The sequence below is a fragment of the Bufo bufo genome, chromosome 2, assembly GCF_905171765.1.
Source record: "Bufo bufo chromosome 2, aBufBuf1.1, whole genome shotgun sequence".
NCBI lineage: Eukaryota > Metazoa > Chordata > Amphibia > Anura > Bufonidae > Bufo > Bufo bufo.
Genome location: NC_053390.1, coordinates 33,882,542 through 33,906,676, shown reverse-complemented (window position 1 = coordinate 33,906,676; position 24,135 = coordinate 33,882,542). Strand labels below are relative to the sequence as shown.

The 24,135-nt window shown below is 46.3% G+C and overlaps 1 long non-coding RNA gene across 1 annotated transcript; it reads left to right on the top strand.

Annotated features, from left to right (window-relative positions):
* Positions 1–15,622: 15,622 nt before the first annotated feature.
* On the top strand, positions 15,623–24,129 carry LOC120992131. Its single transcript, XR_005776922.1, has 4 exons — positions 15,623–15,723; positions 23,474–23,621; positions 23,823–23,993; positions 24,077–24,129. It is a non-coding gene; the product is annotated as an uncharacterized LOC120992131 (long non-coding RNA).
* Positions 24,130–24,135: the final 6 nt, after the last annotated feature.

Genomic DNA, 24,135 nt, shown 5'->3' with positions numbered 1-24,135 from the left:
TACCCCTGGCTCCAGAAGCATAATCCGACTTTCGATTGGAGATCGGTCGAGATCCTCTCGTGGTCACCGCAGTGTGGGGCTAGTTGCATCCATGGGCCTGTCAAGTTGCTGTGTACTTCCTCGGACTCTCTGTTGCCTCCTGAATACGAGGAGTACCGGGATGTATTCGATAAGGTGCGCGCGGTTGCCCTACCTCCGCACCGCCCATACGATTGTGCCATAGAGTTACAATCTGGTGCCGTTCCTCCTCGTGGCAAAGTCTATCCACTGTCGGTAGCGGAGAATGAGGCCATGGAGGAGTACGTGAGGGAGGCGCTTTCACGCGGACACATTCGCAAATCTTCGTCCCCGGCAGGGGCTGGATTTTTCTTTGTGAAAAAGAAGGGCGGTGAGTTGAGGCCTTGCATCGATTACAGGGGTCTCAATCGCATCACGATCAAGAACGCTTACCCGATACCCTTGATTTCCGAGCTGTTCGATCGCCTTAAAGGGGCCACGGTCTTTACCAAACTCGACCTGAGGGCGGCATATAACCTGGTAAGGATCAAGGCGGGCGATGAGTGGAAGACCGCGTTTAACACCAGGACCGGTCATTATGAATCCTTGGTTATGCCCTTTGGGTTGTGCAATGCGCCCGCAGTCTTTCAGGAATTCATCAACGATGTTTTCCGTGACCTGTTGCAGCAGTGTGTGGTGGTCTATTTGGATGACATCTTGGTATATTCTGAATCCATGGAGGTCCACATTCTGGATGTCAGACGAGTGTTGCAACGGTTACGAGAGAACAAGCTGTTCGGTAAGCTTGAGAAATGCGAATTTCACCGATCCCAGGTAACCTTCTTAGGTTACATCATTTCCGCTGAGGGGTTCTCCATGGATCCTGAGAAGGTTTCGGCTGTCTTACAGTGGCCCCAGCCCAGTGGTCTTCGTTCCCTGCAGCGCTTTTTGGGCTTCGCCAATTATTATCGGAAGTTCATCAGGGACTTTTCCATGCTGGCCAAGCCTCTCACGGATCTGACCAGGAAGGGCAGTAATTCCCAGGTCTGGCCGCTCGAGGCCATCCGAGCTTTTGAGGCCCTAAAGTCCGCCTTTGTGTCGGCTCCGATTCTGTCACATCCCAACCCTGGGTTGCCCTTTGTCCTCGAGGTGGACGCGTCTGAGACGGGAGTAGGCGCCCTTCTGTCTCAGCGTAGAACACCAGAGGGTCCTCTGCTTCCTTGTGGGTTTTACTCCCGGAAACTGTCTTCCGCGGAGTGCAACTATCAGATTGGTGACAGGGAGTTATTGGCCATCGTGCAGGCCCTTAAAGAATGGAGGCACTTGCTCGAGGGTTCGGTGGTTCCGGTTCTCATCCTGACGGACCACAAGAATCTGACCTACCTTTCTGAGGCCAAGAGATTGACACCACGTCAGGCCAGATGGGCTCTGTTCTTGTCACGTTTTAATTACGTGGTCTCCTACCTACCCGGTTCCAAGAACATCAGGGCGGATGCCTTATCACGGCAGTACTCCGAGCTGTCCAGGGAGGAGTCGATTCCGACTTCGGTCATACCTCCGAATCAGATCCTGGCCGCCATTCGCACCAGCCTGACCTCTCCCCTGGGTGAGCAGATTTTGGCGGCTCAATCTGGTGCTCCCTCTGGGAGACCCAACGGCAGATGTTTTGTGCCTGAGGAGTTGCGCACTCGGTTGTTGCGTACCTACCATAACTCCAAGACCGCGGGGCATCCTGGAAAGAATCAGCTGTCCTGGGCTGTTTCACGTCTGTTCTGGTGGCCTTCCCTACGTTCCGACATCGCCGCATATGTAGCGGCATGCTCCGTTTGTGCCCAGAGTAAGTCCCCTCGGCACCTTCCGTTGGGTCTTCTGCAACCCATAGCCACCGGGGAGCGCCCATGGTCACACCTGGGGATGGATTTCATTGTGGACCTCCCTGCATCCCGAGGCCATACGGTCATTCTCATGATTGTGGATCGGTTTTCCAAAATGTGCCACTGTGTTCCTCTCAAGAAGTTACCCTCTGCACAAGAGTTGGCCACGATTTTTGCCAGGGAGGTCTTCCGGTTGCACGGTTTGCCCAAGGAGATTGTGTCGGATCGGGGGAGTCAGTTTGTGTCCAGGTTCTGGCGCGCCTTTTGCTCCCAGTTGGGGATTCATCTCTCCTTCTCCTCGGCCTACCACCCTCAGTCCAATGGGGCCGCAGAACGATCCAATCAGGCCTTGGAGCAATTCCTTCGTTGCTATGTCTCCGACCACCAAGACAATTGGGTTGACCTCCTGCCTTGGGCTGAGTTTGCCAGGAACACGGCGGTGAACTCTTCCTCTGGGACGTCTCCCTTCATGGCCAATTATGGGTTCCAACCTGCCGTGTTACCGGAGGTATTCTCTCCCCAGGATATTCCGGCTGTGGAGGATCACCTTTCCGTCCTACGTGCTTCTTGGGTACAGATCCAGAGGTCCCTTGAGGCCTCTGCGCAGCGCCAGAAACTCCAGGCTGATCGCAGACGAGCGCCTGCTCCTTCCTACCAGGTCGGAGACCGTGTATGGTTGTCCACCCGCAACCTCAACCTTCGAGTGCCCACTCCCAAGCTGGCGCCTCGCTTTGTTGGTCCCTTCCGAGTGCTTCGCAGGGTAAACCCGGTAGCCTATGCCCTTGCGCTTCCTCCTGGCATGCGGATCTCCAACGTGTTTCATGTCTCCCTGTTGAAGCCACTGGTGTGTAATCGTTTCACTTCCTCGGTTCCTCGGCCTCGTCCGGTCCAAGTGGGCAATCGTGAGGAATATGAGGTGAGCAATATCCTGGACTCACGCCTGGTCCGCGGTCGGTTGCAGTTTTTGGTCCATTGGCGTGGTTATGGTCCAGAGGAGCGTTCCTGGGTTCCCTCCGCAGATGTCCATGCTCCTGCCTTGCTCCGAGCCTTCCACGCACGCTTCCCTCAGAAACCGTTTTGTGCTCCGCGGAGGAGGGGCCCTTGAGGGGGAGGTACTGTCATGGTCTTACCTTCTTGCTGTTCTCCTTCGTTTGACATGTGCTGGCGGCCATCTTGGTTTCTGGGTTTCTTGTAGCCTTCCACCCTGCTGCTCCTCCTTCCCACTGGGAGGAGCTGGATGCCTAGCTCATATATATAGGAGGTCTGTGGCTTCAGTTCCTTGCTTGGTCCTCTTGTGTACACATACTTCTAAGACTGCTGCTGCTTCTGGTTCCTGATCCTGGCTTCGTCTGACTACCCTGCTGGTTCCTGATCCTGGCTTCGTCTGACTACCCTGCTGGTTCCTGATCCTGGCTTCGTCTGACTACCCTGCTGGTTCCTGATCCTGGCTTCGTCTGACTACCCTTCTGGTTCCTGACCTCTGGCTTCGCAAAGACTCTGCTCGGTTTCACCATCCGTTTGGACTTTTGCTTTACAGCTTTATTTTCAATAAAGCCTTCTTATTTTCTCTTATCTCTTGTTGTACGTCTGGTTCATGGTTCCGTGACAGCTGGTTGTTGTATACTGGGTTGGATTGGCGATTCTGAGGGAAGGCAAGGGGAAGCAGGAGCATCTGCCCTTCAGACAATTCTAATGTTGGAACAGCGGATCTCTAATGAAGTTTGGTGTGCATCTTATCTGTGGTGAAAAAACAGAGTCTATCTGGGGAGCAGATACATGTGGTGGTGAATACAGTACAGCACCAGTATCTGTACCGGTTCATACAGTACTGCACCAGTACATACAGTACAGCACCAGTATCTGTACATACAGTACAGCACCAGTATCTGTACATACAGTACTGCACCAGTATCTGTACCGGTTCATACAGTACAGCACCAGTACATACAGTACAGTATACAAATGGCTAACAGTCAAGACCCCATCATGGCTCTACCAGCAAGAAGAAAGAAATATGAAGCTAGTTTCAAACTTAAAGTTGTAAACTTTGCCATGGAACATAATAACTGCGCTGCTGCAAGACAATATAGAGTAACAGAAAAGATGGTTCGGGACTGGAAAGCAAATGAAAAAGCATTAAAGAGTATGCCAAGGGGTAAGTGTGCATTAAGAAGAGGCACCCCACATTGGCCAGAACTCGAAAAACATGTAGCAGACATGGTGAATGAGCATCGCCAAAACGGTTATGTGGTGACACGAAATAAAATACATTTGTTTGCACTTCAGTCGGCCAAATCTAACCCAGATCACAGCAACAGATTTAAGGCCACTGTATCGTGGTGTACTAGATTCCTGGAAAGGCATAATATGGTGCTGAGGCAAAAGACAAAAATAGCCCAAAAATTACCTGCAGATCTTGATGCCAAAGTAAATAGCATTGGAGGGGTAGTCTTATACGGCGAGTATAGCCCAAACCCTATATTTTAACTGGAAAAGTTGGGGGTCGTCTTATACGCCGGAAAATACGGTAATTGGTTTGACCAGAGCTTTTTATGGTCTTCCTAACAAGGGGGTGAATACATACGCACATGCAAATTTTCTGCTTTCTATTTCTAAACAATAGATTTATTTATATATTTTTCTTATTTCACTTCACCAACTTAGATTATTGTGTTCTGATCCATCACATACAATTCAGATAAAAAAAAAACATTGAACTTAAGGCTATAATGTAACAAAATATGAAAAAAAGTCAAGGGGGTAAATACTTTTGAAAGGCACTGTAGATTCGACGCAGTGGATAATCTGGAATCCGAGAGAGCGAGCAAAAGCATGCCGTGACTGGTTGTGCTAGCGTGGCCTTCTTTGACTTGTAGAAGTCAGGTGTAAACCCGTCAGGCCCAGGGGCCTAACAGTGTAAAATTTGGTGTGTGTGACGGTCACGTACACTACACACAGGGGGGAGGATAGTGACCATTGTGCTCCACCTTCACCCCTGGCCCTGCCTACTTGCCTCACAAGTCCTAATGACAGGGGACAACTAGACGGCAGTCCCTAACTTAGGATACGTGACAGACAAGACAAATAACGGAATGTGAACGGACTGGGTCAGAACCAAGAGAGCTACGCAGTACAAAGGGTTAAGAAAAGAATGGTCAGGGGAAGCTGGGGTCAAATACCAGGAGAGTAGAGAAGTACCAGAGGAGTCTGCAAAGAGTAGTCAGGTGGGAGCCGAGGTCCCAATACCAGGAGGGATGCGCAGTACAGGATGAGCAGGCAAAGGATCGTCAGGGAACAGGATCAGGTGAGTAAAACAAATAGCCAGGAACCTAGAATTAACAGGCAACCTGTGGCCAGCAGGCTGCCTGTTTTCACATGACCGACAGACAGACAAGTCGAGCACCGAGTGATCAGCTCGACGCTCAAGGCAGACCTAGGAGCAGGGAGCCTCCCAGCTAGCAAAGCCGCCCTGGGAACGAGGCCAAAGACAGATCCTCGCTCCCGAAGCTAAGCAGCAGGTCTGCGGCTGATGGGAGACCGAGTGCGCCTTTGGCGCCCCGTGACAGTGTGCCTTCAAAATAACTCAACACACAGCCATTAAAGGGTTATTCCCATCACAGACAATGGGGGGCATATCACTAGGATATGCCCCCATTGTCTGATAGGTGCAGGTCCTTCCTCTGGAACCCGCATCTACAATGAGAACGGAGCGGGGAAATGAACAGCTGTCCTCCATTCATTTCTATGGGGCCACCGAAAATAGCCGAGCGCTGGCTCAGCTATTTCTGTCTGCCCCATAGAAATGAATGGGAGCAGGGGCCGCGCGTGCGCTCCCATTCACTTCTATGGGAGCAGCGCTTGGTGGTGGACGGATCCTGGGAAATCCGGGGTCCTCCAGCCACAGCCCTCTCCGCTCCGTTCTCGTTGTATGTGCGGGTCCCAGAGGTCCTAGCGATATGCCCCCATTGTCTGTGATGGGAATACCCCTTTAATCCCTTAAGGACCGGGCTCATTTTCACCTTAAGGACCAGGCCATTTTTTGGAAATCTGACCAGTGTCACTTTAAGTGCTAATAACTTTAAAACGCTTTGACTTATCCAGGCCATTCTGAGATTGTTTTTTCGTGACATATTGTACTTCATGACACTGGTAAAATGAAGTCAAAAAAATTTTTTTTTTTTGCACAAAAAAATACCTAATTTACCAAAAATTTTGAAAAATTTGCAAATTTCAAAGTTTCAGTTTCTCTACTTCTGTAATACATAGTAATACCCCAAAAAATTGTGATGACTTTACATTCCCCATATGTCTACTTCATGTTTGAATTATTTTGGGAATGATATTTTATTTTTTGGGGATGTTATAAGGCTTAGAAGTTTAGAAGCAAATCTTGAAATTTTTCAGAAATTTACAAAAACTCAATTTTTAGGGACCAGTTCAGGTCTGAAGTCGATTTGTGAGGCTTACATTATAGAAACCACCCAAAAATGACCCCATCTAAGAAACTACACCCCTCAAGGTATTCAAAACTGATTTTGCATACATTATTAACCCTTTAGGTGTTGCACAAGAGTTATTGGCAAATGGGGAGGAAATTTGAGAATTTAATTTTTTTGTCAAATTTTTCATTTTAACCAATTTTTTCCACTAACAAAGCAAGGGTTAACAGCCAAACAAGATTGTATCTTTATTGCCCTGACTCTGCCGTTTACAGAAACACCCAATATGTGGCCGTAAACTACTGTACGGCCACACAGCGGGGCGTAGAGTGAAAGGTGCGCCGTATGGTTTTTGGAAGGCTGATTTTTATGGACTGGTTTTTTGACACCATGTCCCATTTGAAGCCCCCTGATGCACCCCTAGAGGAGAAACTCCCTAAAAGTGACCCCATCTAAGAAACTACACCCCTCAAGGTATTCAAAACTGATTTTACATACGTCGTTAACCCTTTAGGTGTTGCACAAGAGTTATTGGCAAATGGGGATGAAATTTGAGAATTTCATTTTTTTGCCTAATTTTCAATTTTAACCCATTTTTTCCACTAACAAAGCAAGGGTTAACAGCCAAACAAGACTGTATCTTTATTGCCCTGACTCTGCTGTTTACAGAAACACCCCATATGTGGCCGTAAACTACTGTACTGGCACACAGCGGGGCGCAGAGTGAAAGGTGCGCCGTTTGGTTTTTGGAAGGCTGATTTTGCTGGACTGTTTTTTTGACACCATGTCCCATTTGAAGCCCCCCTGATGCACCCCTAGAGTAGAAACTACATAAAAGTGACCCCATCTAAGAAACTACACCCTTCAAGGTATTCAAAACTGATTTTACAAATGTTGTTAACCCTTTAGGTGTTGCACAAGATTTAATGGAAAATAGAGACACAATTTCAAAATTTCAAATTTTTGGCAGATTTTCCATTTTAATATTTTTTTTCCAGTTACAAAGCAAGGGTTAACAGCCAAACAAAACTCATTATTTATGGCTCTGATTCTGTAGTTTACAGAAACACCCCATATGTGGTCGTAAACAGCTGTACGGGCACACGGCAGGGCGCAGAAGGAAAGGAGCGCCATACGGTTTTTGGAAGGCAGATTTTGCTGGACTGGTTTTTTTGACACCATGTCCCATTTGAAGCCCCCCTGATGCACCCCTAGAGTGGAAACTCCAAAAAAGTGACTCCATTTTAGAAACTACAGGTTAGGGTGGCAGTTTTGTTGGTACTAGTTTAGGGTACATATGATTTTTGGTTGCTCTATATTACACTTTTTGTGCAGCAAGGTAACAAGAAATAGCTTTTTTGGCACGTTTTTTTTTTTGTTATTTACAACATTCATCTGACAGGTTAGATCATGTGGTAATTTTATAGAGCAGGTTGTCACGGACGCGGTGATACCTAATATGTATACAATTTTTTTATTTATGTAAGTTTTATACAATAACTTCATTTTTAAAACCAAACAAAAGTTTTAGTGTCTCCATAGTCTAAGAGCCATAGTTTTTTCAGTTTTTGGGCGATTATCTTGAGTAGGGTCTCATTTTTTGCGGGATGAGATGACGATTTGATTGGCACTATTTTGGGGTGCATATGACTTTTTAATCGCTTGCTATTACACTTTTTGTGATGTAAGATGGCAAAAAATGGCTTTTTTTACACTGTTTTTATTTTTATTTTTTTACGGTGGTCATCTGAGGGGTTAGGTCATGTGATATTTTTATAGAGCCGGTCGATACGGACGCGGCGATACCTAATATGTATACTTTTTTTTATTTATGTAAGTTTTACACAATGATTTCATTTTTGAAACAAAAAAAAATCATGTTTTAGTGTTTCCATAGTCTAAGAGCCATAGTTTTTTCAGTTTTTGGGCGATTATCTTGAGTAGGGTCTCATTTTTTGCGGGATGAGATGACGGTTTGATTGGTACTATTTTGGCGTACATGCGACTTTTTTGATCACTTTTATTACCTTTTTTGGGAAGTAAGGTGGGCAAAATTTCAATTTTCTCATAGTTTTTATTTTTTTATTTTTATGGCGTTCACCGTGCGGGGAAAGTAACATGACCATTTTATAGATCAGGTCGTTACGGATGCGGCGATACCTAATATGTGTAGTTTATTTTTATTTTTTAATTTTTATTCAGTGATAAATGTTTTTTTTTTTATCTTAACTTTTTTCACCTTTTTTTTTACATTTTTTTGACCCAGACCCGCTTGGTTCTTGAAGATCCAGTGGGTCTGATGTCTGTATAATACAGTACAGTACAATATATATTGTTCTGTACTGTATTATACTTACACTGAACAGATCTATGCTTTCAGCATAGATCTGTTCAGCACCATGGACAGCAGGACGCCTAAGCAGGCGTCCTGTTGCCATGGGAACCCTCCCCGTCTGCTCAGAACTTCGCAGACGGGGAAGGGTAAGCACGGGGCTGAGGGGGGCTCTCTCCCTCTCCATCGGGGGGCTGCAAAGGCACAGCAGCCCCCCGATGGAGAGGGAGGGAGCTCCCTGACCGATGACAGTTAACTTTTTCCATACAGCGGTCCGTACGGACCGCGGTATGGAAAGGGTTAAACGGCTGACATCTGCACAGATGTCAGCCGTTTATACCAGGGTGCCAGCAATGTGCTGGCACCCTGGTATACCCACTAGAAGCCAACGATCGTTCATGGGGAGGCAGGCGGGGGATCGCGATCCCGCCTGCCGCACCGCCCGCCTCCCGCAACGCCCCCACCGCATGCGACACCCCCGTCGGCATCAAATCATGCAGGGGTGCAGGGGGGGGGGTGAAAAATATAGATTTTAGCCACTCTAAAGTTTCTGATCGCCGCGGTCAGGGACCGCGGGGATCAGAAACTGCAAAAAGCGCAGCAAACCGCAGGTCTGAATTGACCTGCGGTTTGCTGCGATCGCCGACACGGGGGGTCACATGACCCCCCCCTGGCGTTGTCACAGGATGCCGGCTGAAGGATTTCAGCCGAAATCCCGTTCCGTTTAACCCCTCGGGTGGCGGAATACAGATTTTAAGTCAGGACGTACCGGTACGTCCTGTGTCCTTAAGGACTCGGGAAATAGGGCGTACCGGTACGTCCTATGTCCTTAAGGGGTTAAGGTCTAAACCGCTGGCATTAAAAGTGAGTACACCCCTTAGTGAACAGTGCCAAATTGTGCCCAATTAGCCATTTTCCCTCTCCGGTGTCATGTGACTCATTGGTGTTACAAAATCTCAGGTGTGAATGGGGGGGAGCAGATGTGTTAAATTTGGTGTTATCGCTCTCACACTGGTCACTAGAAGTTCAACATGGCTCCTCATGGCAAAGAACTCTCTGAGGATCCGGAAAAAAAAAATTGTTGCTCTACATAAAGATGGCCAAGGCTATAAGAAGATTGCCAACACCCTGAAAATGAGCTGCAGCACGGTGGCCAAGACCATACAGCAGTTTAACAAGACAGGTTCCACTCAGAACAGGCCTCGCCAGGGTCAGCCAAAGAAGTTGAGTGCACGTTCTCAGCGTCATATCCAGAGGTTGTCTTTTCAAAATAGATATAAGTGCTGCCAGCATTGCTGCAGAGGTTAAAGGGCTGGGGGTCAACCTGTCAGTGCTCAGATCAAACACCGCACACTGCATCAAATTGGTCTGCATGGCTGTCATCCCAGAAGGAAGCCTCTTCTAAAGCCTGCAAACAGTTTGCTGAAGACAAGTAGACTAAGGACATGGATTACTGGAGCCATGTCCTGTGGTCTGATGAGACCAAGATAAACTTATTTGGTTCAGATGGTGCCAAGCCTGTGTGGCAGCAGCCAGGTGAGCAGTACAAAGACAAGCATGTATTGCCTACAGTCAAGCATGGTGGTGGGAGTGTGATGGTTTGGGGCTTCATGAGTGCTGCCGGCTGTGGAGAGATACAGTTCATTGAGCAAACCATGAATGCCAGCCAACATGTCCTATGACATACTGAAGCAGAGCATGATCTCCTCCCTTTAGAAACTGGGCCACAGGGCAGTATTCCAAGATGATAACGACCCCAAACACCTCCAAGATGACCACGGCCTTGCTAAAGAAACTGAGGGTAAAGGTGCTCGACTGGCCAAGCATGTCTCCATACCTAAACCCTATTGAGCATCTGTGGGGCATCCTCAAACAGAAGGTGGAGGAGCACAAGCTCTTTAACATCCACCAGATCCGTGATGTCATCATGGAGGAGTGGAAGAGGATTCCAGTGGAAACCTGTGAAGCTCTAGTGAACTCCATGCCCAAGAGAGTTAAGGCAGTGCTGGGAAATAATGGTGGCCACACAAAATATTGGCACTTTGGGCATAATTTGGCCATTTTCACTTAGGGCTGTACTCACTTTTGTTGCCAGCGGTTCAGACATTATTGGCTGTGTGTAGAGTTATTTTGAGGGCACACCCAATGTACAGTCGTGGACAAAAGTTTTGAGAATTACATAAATATTGGAAATTGGAAAAGTTGCTGCTTAAGTTTTTATAATAGCAATTTGCATATACTCCAGAATGTTATGAAGAGTGATCAGATGAATTGCATAGTCCTTCTTTGCCATGAAAATTAACTTAATCCCAAAAAAAACCTTTCCACTGCATTTCATTGCTGTCATTAAAGGACCTGCTGAGATCATTTCAGTAATCGTCTTGTTAACTCAGGTGAGAATGTTGACGAGCACAAGGCTGGAGATCATTATGTCAGGCTGATTGGGTTAAAATGGCAGACTTGACATGTTAAAAGGAGGGTGATGCTTGAAATCATTGTTCTTCCATTGTTAACCATGGTGACCTGCAAAGAAACGCGTGCAGCCATCATTGCGTTGCATAAAAATGGCTTCACAGGCAAGGATATTGTGGCTACTAAGATTGCACCTCAATCAACAATTTATAGGATCATCAAGAACTTCAAGGAAAGAGGTTCAATTCTTGTTAAGAAGGCTTCAGGGCGTCCAAGAAAGTCCAGCAAGCGCCAGGATCGTCTCCTAAAGAGGATTCAGCTGCGGGATCGGAGTGCCACCAGTGCAGAGCTTGCTCAGGAATGGCAGCAAGCAGGTGTGAGCACATCTGCACGCACAGTGAAGAGTAGACGTTTGGAAGATGGCCTGGTGTCAAGAAGGGCAGCAAAGAAGCCACTTCTCTCCAAAAAAAACCATCAGGGACAGATTGATCTTCTGCAGAAAGTATGGTGAATGGATTGCTGAGGACTGGGCAAAGTCATATTCTCCGATGAAGCCTCTTTCCGATTGTTTGGGGCATCTGGAAAAAGGCTTGTCCGGAGAAGAAAAGGTGAGCGCTACCATCAGTCCTGTGTCATGCCAACAGTAAAACATCCTGAGACCATTCATGTGTGGGGTTGCTTCTCATCCAAGGGAGTGGGCTCACTCACAATTTTGCCCAAAAACACAGCCATGAATAAAGAATGGTACCAAAACACCCTCCAACAGCAACTTCTTCCAACAATCCAATAACAGTTTGGTGAGGAACAATGCATTTTCCAGCACGATGGAGCACCGTGCCATAAGGCAAAAGTGATAACTAAGTGGCTCGGGGACCAAAACGTTGACATTTTGGGTCCATGGCCTGGAAACTCCCCAGATCTTAATCCCATTGAGAACTTGTGGTCAATCCTCAAGAGGTGGGTGGACAAACAAAAACCCACTAATTCTAACAAACTCCAAGTGATTATGAAAGAATGGGTTGCTATCAGTCAGGAATTGGCCCAGAAGTTGATTGAGAGCATGCCCAGTCGGATTGCAGAGGTCCTGAAAAAGAAGGGCCAACACTGCAAATACTGACTCTTTGCATAAATGTCATGTAATTGTCGATAAAAGCCTTTGAAACGTATGAAGTGCGTGTAATTATATTTCACTACATCACAGAAACAACTGAAACAAAGATCTAAAAGCAGTTTAGCAGCAAACTTTGTGAAAACTAATATTTTGGTCATTCTCAAAACTTTTGGCCACGACTGTACACTGTTATACAAGCCGTACACTGACTACTTTACATTGTATCAAAGTGTTACATCTTCAGTGTTGTCCCATAAAAAAATGGAATAAAATATTTACAAACATGTGAGGGATGTACTCACTTTTGTGAGATACTGTATGTCTCTGGCAAAGTACAGAAATATAACGGCCGCCAGGGGTGTTGAAAGGGTCTCAAAAGATCCAGGGCCCAAGCCCCAATGAATATGGCCCAGTTCTCTAAGTGTGCCCCCCCCCACCAACGTCTAAACAGACACACGCCGCACTTTGCTGTACTTGCTATACAGAAGCACATATCTGTGACATCCAGGGCCTCCAGGTGACGTCTCCTCCGATGTGGATCTTTGTCGTCATCTTCTCCATTCGGTCCGGACACTTCTCTCAGCCGCCTCGTCTCTGCAGAGTGTGACACACAGACATCTTAGCTTCCTCACATTTCCCCCAACCTGGAGTCCCCACAGTGTTATCCTGCTGCTCGCTGTGCTCCCCAATACCCCCAAATACTATCCTGAAGAAAAGATATCCCCAGCTGCCTCCAACGTGCAATGCCATATAAACATCACCCCCTCAACATTCAGTCCCATGTAAATAACATCACTCACTCCCACAGCCGCCATCAACATACATTCCCATGTAAATAACATCACCCTGCCTCCTCCAACATTCAGTCCCATGTAAATAACATCACTCCCTCCCACAGCCGCCATCAACATACAGTCCAATGTAAATAACATCACTCACAGCCGCCATCAACATACAGTCCCATGTAAATAACATCACTCCCTCCCACAGCTGCCTCCAACATACAGTCCCATGTAAATAACATAATCCCCTCCCACAGCCACCTTTAACATACAGTTCCATGTAAATAACATCACCCTGCCTCAGCCACCTCCAACATACAGTCCCATGTAAATTACATCCCTCCCTCAACATTCAGTCCCATGTAAATAACATCCCTCACTTCAGCCCTAACATACAGTCCCAGCTAAATAACCACAACTCCCAGCATTTCTCTGCCTCTCCCTTCACTTACCTCTCCTCATGTAGCAGACCTCACCACAGCTTCTTCCCCCAGGTCTTCTCCTCTTCACTCCCATCCTCTCTTGCACTGGTCACATATTAGTGACATAATCGCAGGTCCTTCTCAACCACTGCCTGTTTTATTGGTCACATGACCTGTGATGTCACCACAGGTCCTTCAGCTCTTCCTGTGCATTAGATTCAATTGTATTGCTGTTTTGAGGATGGCAATACAGTTGTATCTAGCTGGCAGGCCTGGGACAAAACATCAGGGGCCCGGGCCCCATATGTTTTAACCTAGCAACGCCCCTGCTGGCCGCACCCCAAAAAATGGCTAAATGTCACACACAGAATTGACAGACACATTTAAAACCACAAAACAGAAACAGTGTCGTCCTCCTCCACCTCTTCCACCTACACCGCCTTGTCCGCCTCCTCTTCTTCTACTTGGACCTCTACCTCCTGGTTCAAAATTATTATTTGTTATATTGGCAGAGTGGAGAAGTATACCGGCCGCACACCCAAAAAATGTCTAAAGATCAGACATAGAATCAAGACAATTAAAAAGATTTTTTTTTTTTTTTTAAAGAACCCCACCCCATAAAAACAGTGTTGGCTTCCTCCTCCACAGCTTCCTCAACTTCCTACTCCACTTGGACCTCCGCCTCCTGGTTCAAGATAGTTTTTTTATTTTTATGTATTTTATGTTATTTTAAGTTATTTCCCTATCCACATTTGTTTGCAGGGCAGTTGTCCTGCTTTTACCCCCATTTTTGATCCTTTTGCAGCCCTCTAGCTCTTTCTATGACTTCTTTACAGCCATTTTTCAGCCCCAAAGTTTGGGTCCCCATTGACTTCAATGGGGTTTGGGGTCAAGTTCGGAGCCCGAAACAAACTTTGAAACAAAGTTCGTCCGAACCTGTTGAACCCGAACATCCACCGGTCCGCTCATCCCTACTGCTGACTAGTCCTCTCGGCTGCCTGGCTCCTCACTATTTTCTCACTCAGGTCTTTGCTGTGAGATATGGATCCAGGTGGATTTCTCCTTTACCTTGATGGACGTCATTGGATATGTTAGTTAGTTAGTTAGTTAGTTAGTGTACCTCGCTGGGCCTTAGCAGCACTTTGTACTAACAGCCTTGACTGATTTCCCACATTGGTGGATTAGAAGAATATTATTAGAACTGCCACAAACCCTTCCGATCTTCTCTTCCACCACGTTACTTGTCCTGGGTGCTTGGACTGATGACCCTGCATTCAGTTCATGACAAGCACGTTGGCTCAGGCTGAGCTGCAGGTGGTTCTGTATCTGTCAGAGATGAAAATGTGCAGATCATTAGCTTCAAGGGGCTGTTGGCACTTACTAGGGACCCAACCCTTGAACGTTGAGTAAAGCATGGTGATAACATTAACATGTAATGTATACGGTGCAGAGCTGTGTGTGTAATGTATACGGTGCAGTGCTGTGTGTGTAATGTATACGGTGCAGAGCTGTGTGTGTAATGTATACGGTACAGAGCTGTGTGTGTAATGTATACGGTGCAGAGCTGTGTGTGTAATGTATACGGTACAGAGCTGTGTGTGTAATGTATACGGTGCAGAGCTGTGTGTGTAATGTATACGGTACAGAGCTGTGTGTGTAATGTATACGGTGCAGGGATGTGTGTGTAATGTATACGGTGCAGAGCTGTGTGTGTAATGTATACGGTGTAGTGTTGTGTGTGTAATGTATACGGTGCAGAGCTGTGTGTGTAATGTATACGGTGTAGTGTTGTGTGTGTAATGTATACGGTGCAGAGCTGTGTGTGTAATGTATACGGTGCAGAGCTGTGTGTAATGTATACGGTGCAGAGCTGTGTGTGTAATGTATACGGTGCAGAGCTGTGTGTAATGTATACGGTGCAGAGCTGTGTGTGTAATGTATACGGTGCAGAGCTGTGTGTGTAATGTATACGGTGCAGAGCTGTGTGTGTAATGTATACGGTGCAGGGCCATGTGTGTAGTGTATACGGTGCAGAGCTGTGTGTGGAGCAGTACAGATGTGTATGTCTCAGGCTCAGGCAGCGCACACATCTCTATCACCTCACGAGGAGGAGCTTCTTATTATCTAGAATCTGAATCTCCTCAGACAGCACTGCCTGGAGCCTGACTCCGCCCACACATGGTCACATGGTCATGACATCACCAAAGGTCCTTTCGCCTACTAGGCATCTATTACTCCAGGACCAGGTCATGTGATTCCTGACTCCTCCCACACAGGTGACTAATCACATGGCTATGACATCATCACAGGCCCTATAACAACAGAACAACCAAGCTGCAGCTTTACAGCAGGAGGTAAGTGTGTGGTCACAGGCATGTAAGGATTGGGGTCCATGGTGACCCTGTGAGGGGCGCAGCTTCTTTTTATGGCCGTTCTCTGACCTCACTGACACAGAATGTTGTTGCGCTACAAGACCCTTAAAGGGGTTTTGACATATCGCTAGGACCCCTACCTCTGGGGCCCGCTCCTTTCTCCAGAATAGGTCTAACTACCTCCAGTGTATCAGATGACACAATCCCTTTAAGTCCCATCTGGGGACTGGAAAAAGGTTCTCATCCCATCCGCACCTCAGTTTCCTGTCCTCTAGGGAGTCCTGGGCAGCCTCCTGTGCTTTTTGAAGTTACCTTGTTCACACCATCTTTAACCACCTCAGCCCCCCTAGCTTAAACACCCCTAATGACCAGGCCACTTTTTACACTTCTGACCTACACTACTTTCACCGTTTATTGCTCGGTCATGCAACTTACCACCCAAATGAATTTTACCTCCTTTTCTTCTCACTAATAGAGCTTTCATTTGGTGGTATTTCATTGCTGCTGACATTTTTACTTTTTTTGTTATTAATCGAAATGTAAAAATTTTTTTGCAAAAAAATGACATTTTTCACTTTCAGTTGTAAAATTTTGCAAAAAAAACGAGATCCATATATAAATTTTGCTCTAAATTTATTGTTCTACATGTCTTTGATAAAAAAAAAATGTTTGGGTAAAAAAAAAATGGTTTGGGTAAAAGTTATAGCGTTTACAAACTATGGTACAAAAATGTGAATTTCCGCTTTTTGAAGCAGCTCTGACTTTCTGAGCACCTGTCATGTTTCCTGAGGTTCTACAATGCCCAGACAGTACAAACACCCCACAAATGACCCCATTTCGGAAAGTAGACACCCTAAGGTATTCGCTGATGGGCATAGTGAGTTCATAGAACTTTTTATTTTTTGTCACAAGTTAGCGGAAAATGATGATTTTTTTTTTTTTCATACAAAGTCTCATATTCCACTAACTTGTGACAAAAAATAAAAACTTCCATGAACTCACTATGCCCATCAGCGAATACCTTGGGATGTCTTCTTTCCAAAATGGGGTCACTTGTGGGGTAGTTATACTGCCCTGGCATTCTAGGGGCCCAAATGTGTGGTAAGGAGTTTGAAATCAAATTCTGTAAAAAATGGCTGGTGAAATCCGAAAGGTGCTCTTTGGAATATGGGCCCCTTTGCCCACCTAGGCTGCAAAAAAGTGTCACACATGTGGTATCTCCGTATTCAGGAGAAGTTGGGGAATGTGTTTTGGGGTGTCATTTTACATATACCCATGCTGGGTGAGAGAAATATCTTGGCAAAAGACAACTTTGTATAAAAAAAAATGGTAAAAGTTGTCTTTTGCCAAGATATTTCTCTCACCCAGCATGGGTATATGTAAAATGACACCCCAAAACACATTCCCCAACTTCTCCTGAATACGGAGATACCAGATGTGTGACACTTTTTTGCAGCCTAGGTGGGCAAAGGGGCCCATATTCCAAAGAGCACCTTTCGGATTTCACTGGTCATTTTTTACAGAATTTGATTTCAAACTCCTTACCACACATTTGGGCCCCTAGAATGCCAGGGCAGTATAACTACCCCACAAGTGACCCCATTTTGGAAAGAAGACACCCCAAGGTATTCGCTGATGGGCATAGTGAGTTCATGGAAGTTTTTATTTTTTGTCACAAGTTAGTGAAATATGAGACTTTGTAAGAAAAAAAAAAAAAAATCATCATTTTCCACTAACTTGTGACAAAAAATAAAAAATTCTAGGAACTCGCCATGCCCCTCACGGAATACCTTGGGGTGTCTTCTTTCAAAAATGGGGTCACTTGTGGGGTAGTTATACTGCCCTGGCATTTTCCAGGGGCCCTAATGTGTGGTAAGTAGGTAAATGACCTGTGAAATCCTAAAGGTGTTCTTTGGAATGTGGGCCCCTTTGCCCACCTAGGCTGCAAAAAAGTGTCACACATGTGGTATCTCCGTACTCAGGAGAAGTTGGGGAATGTGTTTTGGGGTGTCATTTTACATATACCCATGCTGGGTGAGAGAAATATCTTGGCAAAAGACAACTTTTCTCATTTTTTTATACAAAGTTGTCTTTTGCCAAGATATTTCTCTCACCCAGCATGGGTATATGTAAAATGACACCCCAAAACACATTCCCCAACTTCTCCTGAATACGGAGATACCAGATGTGTGACACTTTTTTGCAGCCTAGGTGGGCAAAGGGGCCCACATTCCTTTTAGGAGGGCATTTTTAGACATTTGGATCCCAGACTTCTTCTCACGCTTTGGGGCCCCTAGAATGCCAGGGCAGTATAAATACCCCACATGTGACCCCATTTTGGAAAGAAGACACCCCAAGGTATTCAATGAGGGGCATGGCGAGTTCATAGAATTATTATTTTTTTGGCACAAGTTAGCGGAAATTGATATTTTTTATTTTTTTCTCACAAAGTCTCCCTTTCCGCTAACTTGGGACAAAAATTTCAATCTTTCGTGGACTCAATATACCCCTCACGGAATACCTTGGGGTGTCTTCTTTCTGAAATGGGGTCACATGTGGGGTATTTATACTGCCCTGGCATTCTAGGGGCCCTAAAGCGTGAGAAGAAGTCTGGAATATAAATGTCTAAAAAAAATTACGCATTTGGATTCCGTGAGGGGTATGGTGAGTTCATGTGAGATTTTATTTTTTGACACAAGTTAGTGGAATATGAGACTTTGTAAGAAAAAAAAATAATAATTCCGCTAACTTGGGCCAAAAAAATGTCTGAATGGAGCCTTACAGAGGGGTGATCAATGACAGGGGGGTGATCAATGACAGGGGGGGTGATCAATGACAGGGGGGTGATCAGAGAGTCTATATGGGGTGATCACCCCCCTGTCATTGATCACCCCCCTGTAAGGCTCCATTCAGATGTCCGTATGTGTTTTGCGGATCCGATCCATGTATCCGTGGATCCGTAAAAATCATACGGACATCTGAATGCAGCCTGACAGGGGGGTAATCAATGACAGGGGGGTGATCAGGGAGTCTATATGGGGTGATCAGGGAGTCTATATGTGGTGATCACCACAGTCATTGATCACGCCCCTGTAAGGCTCCATTCAGAAGTCCGTATGCGTTTTGCGGATCCGATCCATCTATCAGTGGATCCGAAAAAATCATGCGGACATCTGAATGGAGCTTTACAGGGGGTTGATCAATGACAGGGGTGTAATCAATGACAGGGGGGTGATCAGGGAGTCTATATGGGGTGATCACCACAGTCATTGATCACGCCCCTGTAAGGCTCCATTCAGACGTCCGTATGCGTTTTGCGGATCCGATCCATCTATCAGTGGATCCGTAAAAATCATGCGGACATCTGAATGGAGCTTTACAGGGGGGTGATCAATGACAGGGGGGTAATCAATGACAGGGGGGTGATCAGGGAGTCTATATGGGGTGATCAGGGGTGATCAAGGGTGAATAAGGGGTTAATAAGTGACAGGGGGGGTGTAGTGTAGTGTGGTGCTTGGTGCAACATATTACTGAGCTACCTGTGTCCTCTGGTGGTCGATCCAAACAAAGGGGACCACCAGAGGACCAGGTAGCAGGTATATTAGACGCTGTTATCAAAACAGCGTCTAATATACCTGTTAGGGGTTAAAAAAAACACATCTCCAGCCTGCCAGCGAACGATCGCCGCTGGCAGGCTGGAGATCAACTCTCTTACCTTCCGTTCCTGTGAGCGCGCGTTCACAGGAAATCTTGGCTCGCGCGAGATGACGCATATATGCGTGACTCTGCGCAGGGCTGCCACCTCCGGAACGCAAATCTGCGTTAGGCGGTCCGGAGGTGGTTAAAGGGGTTTTCCCATCTCATGCAATGGGGGCATATCGCTAGGATATGCCTCTTTTTCTGATAGGAGCGGGTCCCACCTCTGGGACACGCACCTATACTGAGAACGGAGCGGGGAAGGTGGTGGCTGGAGGACCATGGGTTTTCTGGGTTTTTGCCACCGCCACGCGCTCTCTCCATAGGACTCAATGGAAACACACCGCGCTTGCGCAGCCACCGCTCCCATTCATTTCCATGGGGCCGATAGAAATTGCCGAGCCAGCGTTCCCTAAATTCTATGAAGGCCAGTATGAGGTAGGATTTAGTGTAGGTTCCTATCCTAAAGAGATCGCCTTGCTGTTGGTGGACAGGCACAAGTAATTTTGTACAAAATGTATTTGCCAAGAATCTCACATTTATAACGTACCATTAGTACATTTCTATAGTGTGTTTGGCACCATTGTATTTACTGTATTATATGTGTTTGCAGTGTGCTGGTGCATTGTGTTTTTGCTTTTGCGCTGTCGGCCATGCTGACGTGCACCGGTGCATTGGGATGTGCTGACTAACCCCCATTTCTTTCTTCAAAGATGTTAATGACCTACAGTATACTCAGGATAGGAAACAGTATCACCTGACCCAAGAGAGAGTCACAAGAACCACCCCATAAATGCACATCCGACAATGAGTCAATATCAAAAATATATATATATAAAGTTTATTGGACACACCAACAGACACACATTAAAAATTGTATACAATTAGAACAAAGTGCGGTATGCAATATAATATATGCAACCGACACATACAGGTCCACTGAATTGCCGCAAAATGGGCATATACACTATAAACCAGCATATAAAAATCAGGCAAATATAAAATGAGGTAAGACCACTAGAAATACAAACAGACCATGATAAGGTCTAAGTTAGAGAGCCAAACCTACATAAACCTGCTGGTGCAGTGGACCTGGAAGAATGAGAAAGCGCCCAACGCGTATCGCCGGAGCAATCCGGCTTCCTCAGGGGTAAAGAGCCATATGTTGTGGTATCACATTATATAGGGTGATAGATGAGATACAATTACATTCACCTGTGCAGCAGGGTGTTGTGAGCACTGTGGAGGCATGTCAGGCAATGCATAACCGGAAACCGGAAGTGTGGAGGTCACATGATCGGCGTATGCGTTCCACCTGTCAGGTCACAGCCGCACATCAAAATTGCAGGTAGGGAGGACCATGTGATGCGATGTAATCAAATACCATGCGATGAGCACATATAAATAAAGAAATTGTATGCCACAGTGGAGAAACATATGTGCCAGCTGAGTTAGTTGAGCGTAAACCGGATGTGTGAAACCACATGACCGGAAGTCAGATGCCGCAGTGGAACGCATGGTGCGCTCCACAGGGAATAGTGGAGCGCACGATGCGCTCATCACACGGAGGGGAGGGCCTGGGCAGTACAATATGCCAGAATGGGTGCAGGAGAGCCTGCTAAATAGAAGGGCAATATTATAAATTTAATACATGATATGATAACATCCAATATGATGTGGTGAGATTGTGCCTACGCTGGGGACAGTTTGTTATACATATATAGATACAGGGGTGCTGAAAATGAAGCAACCTACAGCCACATGAACATGAATGCAAATAGAGAGGTATATACATATATCAGGGGTCAAGCAATGGACATCAGACATATGATTACCATCCTATATACAAAATATAAAGCAATCATAAATAATTGAATAGACATATAAATTCATAGAGCAAGCCCCATCACTCCTGGGGTGACAATATGCCCAGAGACCCCAGACAAAGAGGTAACCTCCCACCTACACGAGATTCAAATGTGGAACCCCAAATTCAGTTGTAAAAGCCAGTAAAGGTGAGTTCTTCATTTAGTCCATGTGGGGCCACTGTATCCAAATTGAAGATCCATTTGGACTCCAAACGTAGTAGCTGGGAGGTAGGCGACCCTCCCCTCAGATTCATGCGCACCACGTCAAGGCCGGCAAGTCCAGAAGTTATGCACTGGTGGCAATCCAGAAAATGCGCAGCAACTGAAGTCAGCGGTTTCTTGGCTTGGATCCGGTCACGACGGGCCAAGGCAATATTCGATAGGTGCTGTTGGATACGTTTCCGTACCTCCTGACCGGTCTGGCCCACATATATTTTTCCACATTCGCAGATAAATGCGTAAATCACATTCCTAGTCCGGCAATTGATGTAATGACCCAGGGGAATCACAGCCGGATGCCTGCAGGTGGAAAAGGAGTCAGTACAGATCATGTATTGACAAATATTGCAATTCCCGCACGGATATGTCCCGCGCATCCTAACACCCCTCCCCAGCCCCTGTGTGGGCCTCTGGAAATGACTACGTACCAGTTTGTCTCGTAGATTTGGGGCTCTACGTGCAATAATCTTAGGACTTGGGTTGACATAGCCGCTCAGCTTGGGATCCGCCAGTAAAAGGTGCCGGTGTACATTTAGTATTGTGTATAGATCACGCCATTGGTTATTATATTTGGTGATGAGATGTACTTGGGTACTCCGAGACTTGGGTTTTGGCTTCAACAATTCCAAACGATCAGCCACCTTTGCGGTTTCAAATGCCCCTGAGATTACTTTCTTAGGGTAACCCCGTGCCCGAAATCTGGTTGTCAGATCACAAGCGGCCTCACTGAAGTCAGGAGTGGTGGTGCTGTTGCGGCGCAATCTCAAGAATTGTCCCTTAGGGATCCCTTTTCGCAGGTGGGCCGGATGAAAACTGTCAAAGTGTAACAGGCTATTGGTTGCCGTTTCCTTGCGGAATAACGATGTGCGAATACCCTGGTCATCCAAATTTAGTCGTAGATCCAGAAAGTCAGCAGTGGTGTCCGAAATCCTTTAAGTAAGGGAGATGTTATACGGATATTTAACATGCTGACAAACTCAGGATAGGTTATCAATATGCCCTTTCCCCTGCAATCAGCTATTTAAAGGGGTAACAGCACTTGTGTGAGGGCTGCTTCCTCTTCAGTTACCTGTTCGCCGTGTAACTACAGCTTGACTAGGAAGAGCGCTTGTAATTACACTGCGCTGCCTCTATAAGCAATACAACATGAAGGTAGTTTGAAACGTAAGCCCTCATGCGAGCCCCACTGCCTCTTCAATCAGTGGGGATGCCAGGAATCTGACCCCGTCTGAGGACAGGCCATCAATACCTCTGCGATGCACAACCCCTTTAAGTGAGGGTGTATGCTGCTTTTTAGACCTAAAGTCTTGCATCTGCTAGGCTGCAAACTGTGCATACAATGATAGACTGAGGCAGCCTCCGAACTTACATACCTTCCATGAGTGGAGCCTTGATCCGGCCTTCAGTAGGACTTGTCTGGTACGAAGTGTCACACAGTATTCTGTAACCAGAAGTGGAACAGAGGAAATCCTCAGTCTGTAGCAGCCACGGACATAGCCTGATCCCAATGCAAATGATCTTACCAATATCGGTGCCACACAATGGGACTACATTCCCACAGGAATACTCACACCCAGAACAAGGAGGGAGGATACTGCTACCACCGGTAACCCTCATTCCCTGCATCAGCCCTCCCAGTAAGGAACCGTGGAAGAGGACGGGCTGGGCAAGATAGAAAATTCCTCTGCTGTGGATCAGTGGCAGGAACGTCTTCCCCGTCTCCTGTTGGATCAGGTAAAGGGGATGAACTTTTTATTGCTGTCTTCCATGTTGTTTCCTGTCCCTGGGAGGCTGTGAAACCCTCCTGTCTGTATCGTTGTGGAGGTTTGCGGAAGAGAGAAACTACAACATCTACACTGTAATATCTCCTCAAATGTTTCCCCTTATTAAGGGTATTTTTACATTACATTTTGTGTGGTTTTTACATGTTTCTTCTTCTTTCTGTTTAGGTTCCTAAAATATAGAATTGTCTGTTAATAACTTCTACGTAACAGAATTTTCCTGATAGACTCATTAAGGATGTATAGGGACAGAGACAAGATGGCAGAGAGGATAATAAATCTCACCCTAGAGATACTCTTCCAACTTACTGGAGAGGTGAGAGATTCTGATGATGTCACATTACATCATTCTTATCTATGGTAATAACAGATGATATGACTGGAGAGGTGAGAGATTCTGATGATGTCACATTACATCATTCTTATCTATGGTAATAACAGATGGACATGGCTGTAGAGGTGACGGACTCTGGAAATGTCAGTAGTGATTTTTATTACTCTGTCTCCCCATAAACAGGGTTACACAGTAGTGAAGAAGACCTCTAGTGAGGTTCCTTTGTCTGAAGGATGGGGAAGAACCTTGAGCCCAATCACGGGGCCTCCACCTCACCTCCTGATACATGAGGAAATCAATGAACAGAAAATCCTAGAACTCACCCACAAGATGGTGGAGCTGCTGACTGGAGAGGTGACGCTGCTGGGAATGCTGGGACATTATACAGTAACAGCACTGGAGGGGTCTGGGTGATGACGGAATCATTGTGTTGTCAGGTTCCTATAAGGTGTCAGGATGTCACTGTCTATTTCTCCATGGAGGAGTGGGAATATGT